Raw genomic sequence first — 14,530 nt, forward strand, 5'->3', positions numbered from 1 at the left:
TTTAGGCCAAAGACCAATCACTGGGGACCTATAAGGTCATCCAGCGTTGGAAAGGAACCTGACAGTAAAAGATCTGAAAGGTGTAACAAGAGGAAAACCTCAAAGCAGTTGCACTATGAAATAATTGTTGGGAGAGCTTGGATAGCAAGATGGAAGAAAGATAATATGGACGGAGTTACAGTAAAAGGAATGAAAGGGGTTGCAGGTAGGGGCCGAAGCCACGCTGCAAAGAACCTTTAGTAATGCCTAAAGTGATTGATAAAATGTAGTCCTGTTATTCCTCATAAAAAAACTTGTAAACATTTGCCTACAAGTTCTGAATCTGCATTACAGAGAAGGTTTTGTTATACCTGTCATTACTGCCCTGAAACGTTTTCAAATTCCCACAAAAACTACTCTCAGTATTCTTGAATAATCAATCTACCCTTGGAGGGGATTCTGTCCCACTTTTGAATTAATTTAAAACCTCCCTTTACCCAATGAATATTTCAAACTTGGTTTAAACTGATCTAGTGGTTCTGGTTAAGTCAAAAATATGCAAAAAAAAAAAATCCATCATAGGGGAAGACACACGATTAACAAAATCTGATCAGAAAAGGTCAACTGATCCCTTATTATTATTATTATTATTATTATTATTATTATTATTATTATTATTATTATTATTATTATTATTATTATTATTATTATTCAAATAGTTTTACCAGACCACTGAGGTGATTAGCAGCTCTCACAGGTCTGGCCCGAAGTATTTGTTTTTAATCATATCTTTTATTTATATTCTGTCCATTAAAATTTTCCAAAAACTTTATACGACAATAAGGCACTCACGCCGGTAATTAAAAATGATGCTTCCCACTCGTGGGATTAATGTCTCCGTTTGAAGTTTTCATTTCCATCGAGTGTTTGGAATAATGAGATCGGACCAAAATGATTTTCTGGACGAAATATATATATATATAAAATGATTTATATATATATATATATATATATATATATATATATATATATATATATATATATATATATATATATATATATATATATATATATATATATATATATATATATAATATATATATATATATATATATATATATATATATATATATATATATAATATATATATATATATATATATATATATATATATATATATATATATATATAATCTAACGGACACCTTACTCCCAAAAGTACGAGCAACAAGAATAGTAAAATGGTCCAATAATATGATCGATAGGAAAGGTGACACAAGCAGGAATAACGAGAATAAAAAATGCAGAAACAGTGAATAATGTAAAGAAAAGACAATACACGAGAGAGAAGCAATGAATGAAGAAGGAAAATGAGCAATTAGAAAACATTACGATTATATAAAAAAAAAAGGAGTTAAAATAAAAACAGTAATACAAACGCCAATAGGAATGAAAGATAGATGGATAGATAGATAGATAGATAGATAGACAAGTATATAGATAGATAGATAGATAGACAGATAAAGACAGAATTATAGAATTTAGGCCAAAAGCCAAGCGCTGGGACCTATGACGAAGAGGTCATTCAGCGCTGAAACGGAAACTGACAGGTAGACAAAGTTTTTGACAGGCGTCACAGCAGGAAAACCTATTCCAGCTGCCCTATCAATCAACTGTTCAGACAGGGTTGAGGATGGGAAGACGGAAGAAAGAGAATAAGAACGGAGGAGGTACAGTAAAAGGAAAATGGAAGGGACGCCAATGGGAACGAAGGAGAGAGAGAGAGAGAGAGAGAGAGAGATAAACCAATAAACAAAAAAAAAATTCTTCGGCGCAACAGTTTACTGTACAGCCGCTACAACGTATAATCAAGGCCACCGAAAATAGATCTATCTTTCGGTGGTCTCGGTATAATGCTGTATGAGCCGCGGCCCACGAAACTTTAGCCACGCCCCGGTGGTGGCCCTATCCTACATCGTTGCCAGACGCACGATTAGGACTAACTTTAACCTTAAATAACATAAAAACCACTGAGGCTAGAGGGCTGCAACTTGGTACGGTTGATGATTGGAGGGTGGATAATCAACATACCAATTTGCAGCCCTCTAGCCTCAGTGGTTTTTAAGATCTGAGGGCGGACAGAATAAAGTGCGGACGGACAGACAAAGCCGGCACAACAGCTTTCTTTCAGAGAAAGCTAAAAGGAGGGAACTGCAAGGAGGAGAAAATATTGATTCTACGTACAAATAAATCCTCAAAGAGAAACTACTAATTAATTACTGAGGGCCCTGAACTGAAAAGAAGGATTTAGTCAAAAGAAGGATTTACTCAAAAGAAGGATTTACTCATTAATGTCCTCTTCGGAAACGTAATCCCAAGAGCCGAGAGTAGGATTCAGGCCACTGGGCTGAATTAATTAGTATCGGAATGAGAGAGAGAGAGAGAGAGAGAGAGAGAGAGAGAGAGAGAGAGAGAGAGAGAGAATCCTTAAAAATGTCTTCCAAGCTTCTTAAGGTAGTAGAGCGTAGCTGCTTACAAGAACAGGTTACACGTAACAATAATAAGCTGGAGAAGAGCAAGGAATGGTCTTCCTCTCCAACAAACAAAGCATGAAATTATCTTCATCTCCAACAAAGCAAGAATAGTCTTCATCTCCAACACACAAAGCAAGAATGGTCTTCCTCTCCAACAAACATGGCAAGGAATGGTCTTCCTCTCCAGCAAACAAAGCATGAAATTATCTTCATCTCCAACAAAGCAAGAATAGTCTTCATCTCCAACACACAAAGCAAGAATGGCCTTCATCTCCAACACACAAAGCAAGAAATGGTCTCCATCTCCAACAAACAAAGCAAGAAATTATCTTCATCTCCAACAAAGCAAGAATAGTCTTCATCTCCAACACACAAAGCAAGAAAATGATCTTCATTCCCAACAAACAAAGCAAGAATGGTCTTCATCTCCAACAAACAAAGCAAGGAAAGTTCTTCATCTCCAACAAAGCAAGAAATGGTCTCTATCTCCAACAAAAACAGCAAGAATGTTCTTCCTCTCGAACAAACAGCAAGAATGTTCTTCAACTCCAACAAACAAAGCAAGAATGATCTTCATCTCCAACAAACAAAGCAAGAAATGATCTTCATCTCCAACAAACAAAGCAAGAAATTATCTTCATCTCCAACAAACAAAGCAAGAAATGATCTTCATCTCCAACAAACAAAGCAGGAAATGGTCTCCATCTCCAACAAACAAAGCAAGGAATGGTCTTCATCTCCAACAAACATAGCAAGAATGGTCTTCATCTCCAAGAAACAAAGCAAGAAATTATCTTCATCTCCAACAAAGCAAGAATAGTCTTCATCTCCAACAAACAAAGCAAGGAATGGTCTTCATCTCCAACAAACAAAGCGAGAATGATCTTCATCTCCAACAAACAAAGAATAACAAAGCAGCAACGAACATTAACGAAGGGTAATCCGAGAGCCAAAGTTAGTCTTAAGGAAACCCTGAACGCTGGGGGTTCTATTTAATGATTCTCTCTCTCTCTCTCTCTCTCTCTCTCTCTCTCTCTCTCTCTCTCTCTCTCTCTCTCTCTCTCTCTCTCTCCATAGACATGTTTATAGCCCTGGCATACTCATTCAAAATTCCTATTGATAGGAGGACTCAAAAACTTCTCAATCTATAACACTCCTTTTGAGTACAAAAAAAAAAAAAAAAATTATTTTTTTGTAACAAAGCTTTATCAAATTCTTCCTTTATTTTATTTACACTTTCTTCTGAAGTCAATGAAACTCAGCCACGGTCCTGTGGCTTGTATTGTTGGTACCTACAGCGTTACCAGAAGTACGATTATGGCAAACTTTAACCTTTAAATAAAATAAAAAAAACTACTGAGACTAGACGGCTGAAATTTGGTATGTCTGATGATTGGAGGGTGGATGATCAGCATACCAATTTGCAGACCTCTAGACTAGGTAGTTTTTGAGATCTGAGGGCGGAGGAAAAAAAAAATGCGGACAGACAAAGCCAGCACAACAGTTTTCTTTTACAGGAAACTAAAACCGGCATTGATGATGAATGCATAACCTGTGGCAACATAAAAATAAAGCCAAATAATCATACAACACAGCCGTTTTCAACAACAGCAAAGGGAAATGTAAAACTATACAGATTTCGCTTTAAAAAGCCGACTCCAATTTCGGAACTTTATAAAATCTTTGGCAATACAATGCATCACCTCATTCTGATCTTTGGGCCACAATGGAGTCTCTGTAAAAACCTCGGGGGCTAAAAAGGAATCGCATATTTCCGGATGCACTGTTTTGATTATTAACGATGAGAGAGAGAGAGAGAGAGAGAGAGAGAGACCTTACCTTACCTTACAGACCTTACAATTCGTTCAGGTTGCCCCAGGTCCCTCAGTGTGAGGCACCTTTGATGAGAGAGTTGCTAAGCATCTTCCGGTATATTTTGCATCTTCCAGTCTTGGATGGTCTGGGATGCATCTTAGATATTTGTCGAGCTTATTCTTAAACACATCTACGCTCACTCCTGTTATGTTCCTCAGATGAGCTGGTAGCGCATTGAATAGACGCTGCATTATCGATGCTGGTGCATGGTGGATTAATGTCCTGTGTGCTTTCCTTAATTTTCCTGGTATAGTTTTGGCACTATTAATCTACCTCTGCTTGCTCTTTTTGATAATTTTAGTTCCATGATGTTTTCGGTAATTCCTTCTATCTGTTTCCATGCTTGAATTACCATGTAGCGTTCTCTTCTCCTTTCAAGACTATATAAATTTAAATTGTAGTCTTTCCCAGTAGTCAAGGTCCTTAACTTCTTCTATTCTAGCTGTAAATGACCTTTGTACACTCTCTATTTGTGCAATATCCTTTTGGTAGTGTGGGTACCATATTATATTGCAATATTCAAGTGGACTACGAGAGACGTTTTATAAAGCATAATCATGTGTTCAGCTTTTCTAGTTTTGAAGTGCGGAACAACATTCCCATTTTTGCTTTGCATTTTGCCAATAAATTGCTATTTGATCATTGCATAACATATTCCTATTCAACATCACACCAAGGTCTTTAACTGCTTCCTTGTTTGTGATTGTCTCATTATTAGGTCCTTTATATGCATATAGCATTCTACTTTATCACCATAGTTCATTGATTCAAATTTATCAAGTTAAATACCATCCTATTTATCTCTGCCCATTTATATATTTTGTTTAGGTCTCTTTGTAGCGAGTTCCTATCTTCATCACAAGCAATTTCTCTACTTATTCTTGTGTCATCTGCGAAACTTCTTACTACTGAGTCCTTAACATTACTGTCTATGTCTGCAATCATAATCACAAACAGCAATGCAGCTAACACTGCACCCTGTGGTACACCGGAGAGCTTCATCCGATTTCTCATCGTTTGCAATCACTATCTGTTTTCTATTTTGCAAAAATTCTTTTATCCATCTTCCTACTTTGTCAACAATGTTATGTTTTCTAATTTTTTTCTAATATATTATGATCTACCTTGTCAAAAGCTTTTGCAAAGTCAGGTAAACCACATCTGTATCTTTTTCATTTATCATATTTTTATATATGCTTTCATGGTGGACTAACAGTTGGGTTTGTGTACTTTTTCAGGTACAAAACCATGTTGTCCTATATTGAACAATCTATTTTTCATTAAATGTTTCATTATATTTTTTTCATTACCCTTTCATATACTTTCATAATATGAGATGTCAGACTCACAGGCCTATAATTCCTCTAGTCTTGAACCACTTTTGAAAGTAGGAGTAATATATGCCCCTCATCATAAATCTTGCCTGTATCTATACTTTGCCTTAATAATATTGCGGCTTTGCGAAATGAACCACTTTCTTTAACAAAAGGTACTCCATCTGGTCCTGCTGCTGATCCATTTTTAATTTCATTAATAGCCTGCACAATAGCTTCTGTAATATCTATATCTGATAAGTATTCAGTATTTTCATCTCTTATTTCTGTATCATTATCTTCATTGTCAATTCTAGGTGTAAATTCACTCTTATATCTTTCTGCTAATATGTTACATATTTCCTTTTTTCATTCGTTAATCGCCCTTCAATTCTTAGAGGGCCTATTTCTACTCTTATTTTATTCATCTTTTTGCATATGAATAAAAAAATTTTAGGTTTTGCTTGATATTTTTAGTGTCATTTCTTCTAGGTTCCATTTTTCATTTTCTTTTGAGAGAGAGAGCTAACGGGACAATGAATGAGAGAGAGAGAGAGAGGAGAGAGAGAGAGAGAGAGAAAGAGAAGTTTTATGTATGACAGATGATTTAGGTAATTTGAGATGAGAGAGAGAGAGAGAGAGAGAGAAGAGAGAGAGTAGAGAGTAAGAGAGAGAAGTTGCAGAATAGTAAAATATACAAAAATATCAATAAAAAACCTTTTCTGTTGATAAGCAGAAAATCAAGAGGAAAAGATGTAAAAATATAAAGCTAATAAAGAGAGAGAGAGAGAGAGAGAGAGAGAGAGAGAGAGAGAGAGAGAGAGAGAGAGAGAGAGAGAGAGAGAGAGAGCTGGATACGAGAAGCCAACAGGAAGAATGTATACTTTCGACAATGAACTTACATACATAAAATAAAATACTGAATGAAATTCTGCTTCCTGGGTATGCCCATCCAGGGCCAATACCCACTCGAGAGAGACATGACAGCTCATACCCCGTCCCCACCATCCCCCCAAAAAGCACCTATTCGCCCAAAACCCTAGCCAAAAAATATAAACCATTCAGGAGCCAAATCTTGTACTCAGATCCTTCTCAAAATCGAAACAACCCTTCTTTGGAATCTACACACCTGGAATACAGAAGTTAGGCCAAATCCAAGCGCTGGGACCTGTGGGGTCACTCAGCGCTGAAAGAGAGGGTTAAGGAAAGTAAGATGGAAGAAAGAGAATATGAACGGAGATACAGTAAAAGGAGTGAAAGAGGTTAGTTTTTAAGATCTGAGGGCGGACAGCAAAAGTGCGGCCGGACAGACAAATAGCCATCTCTATACTACTTTTCTTTTGCAGAAAAATAAAACGAGCAAGGAAAAGGGAGAGAGAGAGAGAGAGAGAGAGAGAGAGAGAGAGAGAGAGAGAGAGAGAGAGAGAGAGAGAGAGAGAGTGGAAATTGCTTCTCTAAAACATTTCCCCATTATGTGAGAAAGTTTTTTTTTTTATTATCTCAAGAGCGAATATAATCCGATACTCCTTCCATTCCAAGGAAAGTATTCCAGCCAGGACTTCATGCATAGGAATTAAAGGAGGGAACTTCTCTCTCTCTCTCTCTATATATCTCTCTCTCTCATTTATATATATATATATATATATATATATATATATGGACATATCTTGGACGACTTAAAAACCAATTATATTATCCATTAATACAAACACCACAATTTGTTGGGATTCCAAAAATACGATGACATGGTAACAGTGAAGTGTATAGCTCACTTTACTGTGAATAAGGTATATCTGGATTTACGGTGAGAGAGATGGCAGTAAAATTATAGAGGCATGAAGAAAATAAGCAGGTGAAAGCAATAAAAAGATTTATGAGGGAAGTAAAGCCTTTGCTTGAGTTTGCAGGCGGAGAGTGGCTGGTTTGGGGTCATAATAGCTAATACGATTAAGTCTCCGCGGCTATTTCAGATTTTTATTGATATGATGATCTGAGAAGTTAGAGAAATGAAGGATGCATCTGCAAAATTGTCAGGTTATGCAATACAACATCAATGAAGTGTTTGATGTTGGCAGATGATGTGGTACTGATTGGAGTTTGTGAAAAAAAACTGCAAAATCTAACTGAAGAATTTGAAAGTGTTTGCAAGAAGAGAGAGTGATATTATGAAGGGGAATTGGAACCAGGTAGACAGAACAGTAAATGGTGTCATAGAATGGATGAAATAAAGTGGTATGTGTAAGAAATAAGTAAAACTTTCTCTTAGTTTTCTACTCAGAAGCTCCACTCGCGAAAAACAAAATATTTCAGTTTTATTTACAAACATTAGCGTCTCCAAGAAACCTGAGTGGAACAAGGGCATGCCAGACCCATCCAAATGGCACCAGCTTAATGGTGAGGAAAAAATGTAAAAAAAAAATCCATTAGACTCATCCCAGGAGTGGGGAGGGGGGAGGGATTGGAAGGGGTTTGAGTACAGGGATCAGCGTTTTGAAACCCTCTGTCATAACTATATACCATAGCCATATAAATAGGATTATCAGATTTCTTCTCTAGCTGTAATGGTGAGGGGAGAGAAGCACTTTGAATAGGATAGAATAAAATAGAATCGAAGAGAGAACTTAGGCCATAGGCCAAGCGCTGGGACCTTTGATGATGAGGTCATTCAACGCTGAAAGGAAAATTGGGAGTAAAGAAGGCTTGAAAGGCGTAACAGGAGGAAAACCTCGCGGTTGCACTATGAATCAATTATCAGGAGAGGGTTCAGGAAAGTGAGATCGAAACAAGTGAATACGAACGGAGAGACAGTCAAAGAAATGAAAGGGGTCGCAGCCAGGGCCCTCAGGGACGGCACTAACCCCCCCCCCCTCTACTGGGAGAAGCAGGTTCAAGACGTGACAGACAGACATAGCCACATTCAATCTGATCAGAACCGACGAAATGAAAACTGTTCACAGAGTGATGAAAAATTATGAAAAATTATGAAAAATTATGAAAAATTATGAAAAATTAAGTTTTAAAAGTTCTCCCTCTCGGGAAATAATAATAAAAAGGTTCTCCTTTTAACAAAAATTAATTAAACAAAAAGTTTCCCTGAAAAACAGGGTGGAAAAACGTCCCCCCCCCCCTAGAAATACTCCGAAGGTTAAGATGAGAAATTTGACGTAGGTATTTAGGAGAGAGATTGAGGTCGAGGTTTGATGTGAATTGAATAATATGAGAGAGAGAGAGAGAGAGAGAGAGAGAGAGAGAGAGAGAGAGAGAGAGAGAGAGAGAGAGAGAGAGAGATGAAAGTAAAATGATTTCAGAAGACTTAAAATGAAAGTGTCTTTATCATTTTAAGACACATACAAGAAATTACGAGAGAGAGAGAGAGAGAGAGAGAGAGAGAGAGAGAGAGAGAGAGAGAGAGAGAGAGAGAGAGAGAGAGAGAGATGATAATATAATATATAATTTCAGAAGACTTAAAATGAAAGTGTCTTTATCGTTTAAAAACACATACAAGAAATTACGAGGAGAGAGAGAGAGAGAGAGAGAGAGAGAGAGAGAGAGAGAGAGAGAGAGAGAGAGAGAGAGAGATGAAAATATAATTTCAAAACACTTAAAATGAAAGTGTCTTTATAATTTTAAAACAAAGAGAGAGAGAGAGAGAGAGAGAGAGAGAGAGAGAGAGAGAGAGAGAGAGAGAGAGAGAGAGAGAGATGATAATAACTGAGGTCAATGACATATGAAGTATAGTCTTTGGATTATAACCATCTCCTTTCTGATTGGCTCTCCCTCGAGTGACGCCACACTCCAAGGGCGTCTCGTGACTGGCTCTCCAGAGTGACGTCACACTCCAAGGGCGTCTCGTGACTGGCTCTCCAGAGTGACGTCACAATCCAAGGGCGTCTTCTCATTGGGCTGAAGGCATCTTTAACGTCCCCCCTCCCCCTCTCCCCTCTTCCTTATAGGCTACGTCAGTCGCCTCCGTAATTATCCCTGATTGGTTAATTGGATCTAAATTTAATGCCAATTTAATCTTAAGGAGAATGAAGCCGGTAATTAAGGTCCCACGGGGCAGGCGAAGACATCTTCCCCCGAACGTAGACGCCTGATTCTTTAATCCTGCGAGTCTCCAGTATGGAGAAGCCCTTACGATTCTATTTCCCGCGTGGGCGTGGGCGGGGTGCCTGGGTTAGTTTTTTTTTATCCGGATGCCCTTTGTACGTCTGCTGAATTGTGAACCTGATGGTCAGTAGACTACGTTGGGTCACAGCCGGTGGTAAAGTGTGATATAAAGAAAAACAAGTAAAAATTGCGCCAAAGTTTCTTCGGCGCAATCGAGTTTTCTGTACATCGTATAACCAACGCTACCGAAAATAGATCTATCTTTCGGTGGTCCCGGTATAATGCCGTACGAGCCGCGGCCCATGAAACTTTAACCATGACCCGGTGGCGTGGTGGCCTATCCTATATCGTTGCCAGACGCATGATTATCTATAACTTTAACCTTAAATAAAATAAAAACTACAGAGGCTAGAGGGCTGCAACTTGGTATGTTTGATGGTTGGAGGGTGAATGATCAACACACCAATTTGCAGCCCTCCAGCCTCAGTAGTTTTTAAGATCTGAGGGCGGACAGAAAAAGTGCGGGTGGGCAGGCAAAGCCGGCACAATAGTTTTCCTTTCAGAAAACGAAAACGCGATTAATTAGGGGCTCGTAATTTTTTTTAGAATGCAAAGACCTCGACCCTAATGCTTTGGAGCCATCAATGGAGATTCTCTCTCTCTCTCTCTCTCTCTCTCTCTCTCTCTCTCTCTCTCATCAGTTGCTAGTTGTAATAAAGCTTCTCCAGTTCTTTAAACAAGTGAGGAATATTAATTATAGCGTCCTGTATGAAAAGAAATCCAATTCTCTCTCTCTCTCTCTCTCTCTCTCTCTCTCTCTCTCTCTCTCTCTCTCTCTCTCTCTCTCTCTCTCTCTCCCTTCCCTACCATCTTGCAGACAGCACGGAATTCCACCTAACCTGTTCAAACCCGGACCCTGCAATTAAAACAATTAAAAGACAATATTCCTGTTCCTCCCCCAACTCTCTTTTCTAATCTGCTGATCCCATCTTCTGTTCCAATGACAACATTATCCTCTCAAGGGAAATTTCGCCCAAAGGGAGGGAGAAGAAAGAAGAAGAAGAAGAAGAAGAAGAAGAAGAAGAAGAAGAAGAAGAAGAAGAAGAAGAAGAAGAAGAATTTATTTTTGATCTTTTTATCTTGAGAGGGAAATTTTGTCTATGGTCCCTAGGGAGATATTGCAAGTTACATGAGTTTTGCAGGAAACGTCTGATCTGGGTAATATTAATAGATTTTAGAGAGAGAGAGAGAGAGAGAGAGAGAGAGAGAGAGAGAGAGAGAGAGAGAGAGAGTTAATTTACCATACTACTGATTCCAGTAGCTGTTAAAATCTCGCCACTCACACTGCACCACTCACCTCTATCCTTTACAATTCATAGCTTGATCTATGAAATTATGCTGTTCTTACATGACATAGGTTACTATGCTAACAATTCGTCTTAATAGCATCTGTCTTTTTTTCTTATTTTCATTCAGCATTTACACTTACCTTCCATAAAGGAAAGTTGGTTCAACAACATCTTCATACATCCCAGTCAAAGGTTAAAACTACTTGGAAAAAATTAGGATGCAGCAGGAGAATGCAAATTAAATTCAAAACAACTAGGATTCATAACATATCAATACTTGCTTATTCGTCTTCATGTGGTTAGTCAAAAGGCTAAACCCACTTGTAAAAATGGGCAATATAGCATGCAAATGCAAATAAAAAATAACTAGGATACAAAATCATAAAACAATCTAGTAGTAATATAGTCACAATTTAAGTCAGACTTTTTAGTTTTCTGTCAAAGAAAACTGCTGAGATGGTATCTGTCTGTTCGTCCGCACATTTTCTGTCCACCCTCAGATCTTAAAAACTACTGAGGCTAGAAGGCTGCAAATTGGTATGTTGATCATCCACCCTCCAATCATCGAACATACCAAACTGCAGCCCTCTAGCCTCAGTAGTTTTTATTTGGTTTAAGGTTAAAGTTAGCCACGATAGTGCGTCTGGCAGCGCTATATGCCAAGCAACCAGCGGGCCGCGGCTCATACAGCATTATGCGCTGCACAAGAAAATCTACTATTTACTATTAACTTCAGAGGACATTTACCACTTCACTTCGTCCATTTATCGCATTCATCATTCATTCTCTACAAATGGGAGCTCCTGAATATTACTGCGAGAAATGAATAAGCTTAAGAGGGGCGAAAGTTTTCGTGAATAACTCGCTACTTCTTCGCTGGCCACTTACGCGAGCGGCAACTTAATGGCGTTCCCTGATATGCAAGTGGCAACTTGGGGTGGAAGGCAGGGAAATGCACTTTTCTCGCAGGACTGCAAAATGCGCGCCGCTTTCAAATGGAATTCTATAAAAAAAAATGGTAAGGTTGGCGGATGGGGGTAGAGGGGGGGAAGGGGTAGGAGACTGGAAGGGTAAAGTCTAATGGGTGAAAAGGAGGAGAGAGAGAGAGAGAGAGAGAGAGAGAGAGAGAGAGAGAGAGAGAGAGAGAGAGAGAGAGAGAGAGATGAAAATAAAATCATTTCAGAAGACTTAAAATGGAAGTGTCTTTATCATTTCAAAACAAATACAAGAAATTATGAGAGAGAGAGAGAGAGAGAGAGAGAGAGAGAGAGAGAGAGAGAGAGAGAGAGAGAGAGTTTATCGGTTGTCAATCAGAGTTATCCTGAGCAGCGCAGGGTTGGTCAGCCAGTACATTCTGTATATATAATATGTGTCTATAGCGTGCCTCTGTGTTGTAATCATTCTCTATTCCAAGAAAAACGGGAAAGTATGATTAAAAACCTTATCTGTGAGTACTGAATATCTGAGAGAGAGAGAGAGAGAGAGAGAGAGAGAGAGAGAGAGAGAGAGAGAGAGAGAGAGAGACCTCTTCATTAAGCATTGCCATGAGAGTTCCTATGACAGCAGGCTGTAATTGCAGGGTCAGGACATATAATAATAATAATAATAATAATAATAATAATAATAATAATAATAATAATAATAATAATAATCAGCAATACAAATTCATGGAAATTACCATTAAAGTAAACATTAAAGTAACATGATAAACAGCATTTCCGTCTCTCAGGTATTTTCACCGAATTATTGCTAATCTGAAATAGAGAGACTGCTTTAATCGATTCTCAAGCAACTTCAAAAAGACTTGGCTGATGTTAACGCTTGGACCATTCCCACTATAAGCATCTGTTAAGGTCTAATCACTAATCCAAGTTTCCTAATCAAGTGAGGATTCGAACCCCATCTGTAAAGCAGAGTTTCTCCATTCGTTTCCTTTCGGATTTCACGGCTTCCAGTGAAAAATTGTGTCTAAAGCAGAAAAATTAAAGTGTGAGGTTATCAGGCTTTTAAAATGCATATGTATACCTCAAAGAACATCAAGTAATAACTATCTATAAGAACAAAATACATACGTATTAGACTTCTAATAAACTGAGCGATAACTGGTGTCTTAATGGCGAGATATATCACAAGCCTTCCCTAATGACTTCAGAAGTTTTAATGAACGCAGTTGCAAAATTCCTGCGTTTATATTTAGCCTGTTGCAAGGTTTGCAAGCGATCACATCAATTTCGTCTCATCAAAGAGTCTGCTTCTAATATTTATTTTTTTTAAAGATTTTGCAAGGCTTAGAAGAGGATTTGGTCGAGATAAATATCTTGGAGTTTCCAATTAGTGTGTCTATAAAAAAAAGGCTGATTTGATATAGTTTCGAGGTTTTCGAAGAGGAATTTTTAAGTTAGAGGAAAAATTTAAAATTCGCATTTCCAAAGAGGAATTTTAGTTTAAAAAAGTATACATTTAAATTTTGCATATATGTATAATTTCACAAAAGTTGAAGAAATAATATAAATAATTAATTTAGATTTAAATTTCAAAAATGTGAAAAAACCTTTAAATTCTGCAAACAAGTATAATTCAAGTGTAATTTCACAAAAGTTGAAGAAATAATAAATAATTCATTTAGGGTTTAACAGCCAACTCTGCATGGAAATATGAATTTATTAAGTTAAAAAATATATAATGTTTCAACTGGGGTTCCATATTCAGCTTCGGCCAAAAACTGTCAATTTCATTAAACTTAGGAATGGAGGGAGTCAAGATTTTGCACTGAAGTATAATTTTACAAATATTCCAGAAGTAATACAAATTATTCATCTGGGGTTTCCCAATCAACATTGCATGAGAATTATCATATTAAAAGTTAAAAAATATATATAAATAGTAATTCAACTGAGGTTCCACAATCAGGTTCGGTTAAAAATGCTAATTTTAGCCAATTTAGGAAAATAGAAGTTAAAGATAACGACCGTAATTCTATACAGATAGAATATAGAATTTAGGCCAAAGGCCTAGCGCTTGGGCCTATGAGGTCATTCGCTGCTAAACGGAAATTGGCAATAAAAAGGTTAGGAGAGGGTGGATAGCAAAATGGACGAGAGAGAATATGAACGGAGGTACAGTCAAAGGAATGAAAGGGGTTGCAGCTAGGTGCCTAAGGAGGGGACGCTGCAAAGAACCTTATTAAGCAATGCCTACAGTGCACCGCGTGAGGCGCACTGACGGCCCTACCCCTACGGGGAGGTCATGATAGGTTACACGGTAGAAGGCTTGGGTGTTTACACCGTGACTTCCATGGGGCACTGCAGCCTTTTATATGGGTTCAATGGAACTTGCCAACTCCTTTAACAAAAATTCGCTTCAAACTGAAT

The 14,530-nt window shown here is 37.7% G+C and overlaps 1 protein-coding gene across 5 annotated transcripts in view; it reads right to left on the reverse strand.

Moving 5' to 3' along the window:
* LOC136855928 (ubiquitin-conjugating enzyme E2Q-like protein 1) overlaps positions 1 to 14,530 on the reverse strand; it is a 250,774-nt gene that overhangs the window by 83,307 nt on the left and 152,937 nt on the right. The gene's annotated exons all lie outside the window — the stretch shown is intronic.

The sequence above is a fragment of the Macrobrachium rosenbergii genome, chromosome 33, assembly GCF_040412425.1.
Source record: "Macrobrachium rosenbergii isolate ZJJX-2024 chromosome 33, ASM4041242v1, whole genome shotgun sequence".
NCBI classification, from domain to species: Eukaryota; Metazoa; Arthropoda; class Malacostraca; order Decapoda; family Palaemonidae; genus Macrobrachium; species Macrobrachium rosenbergii.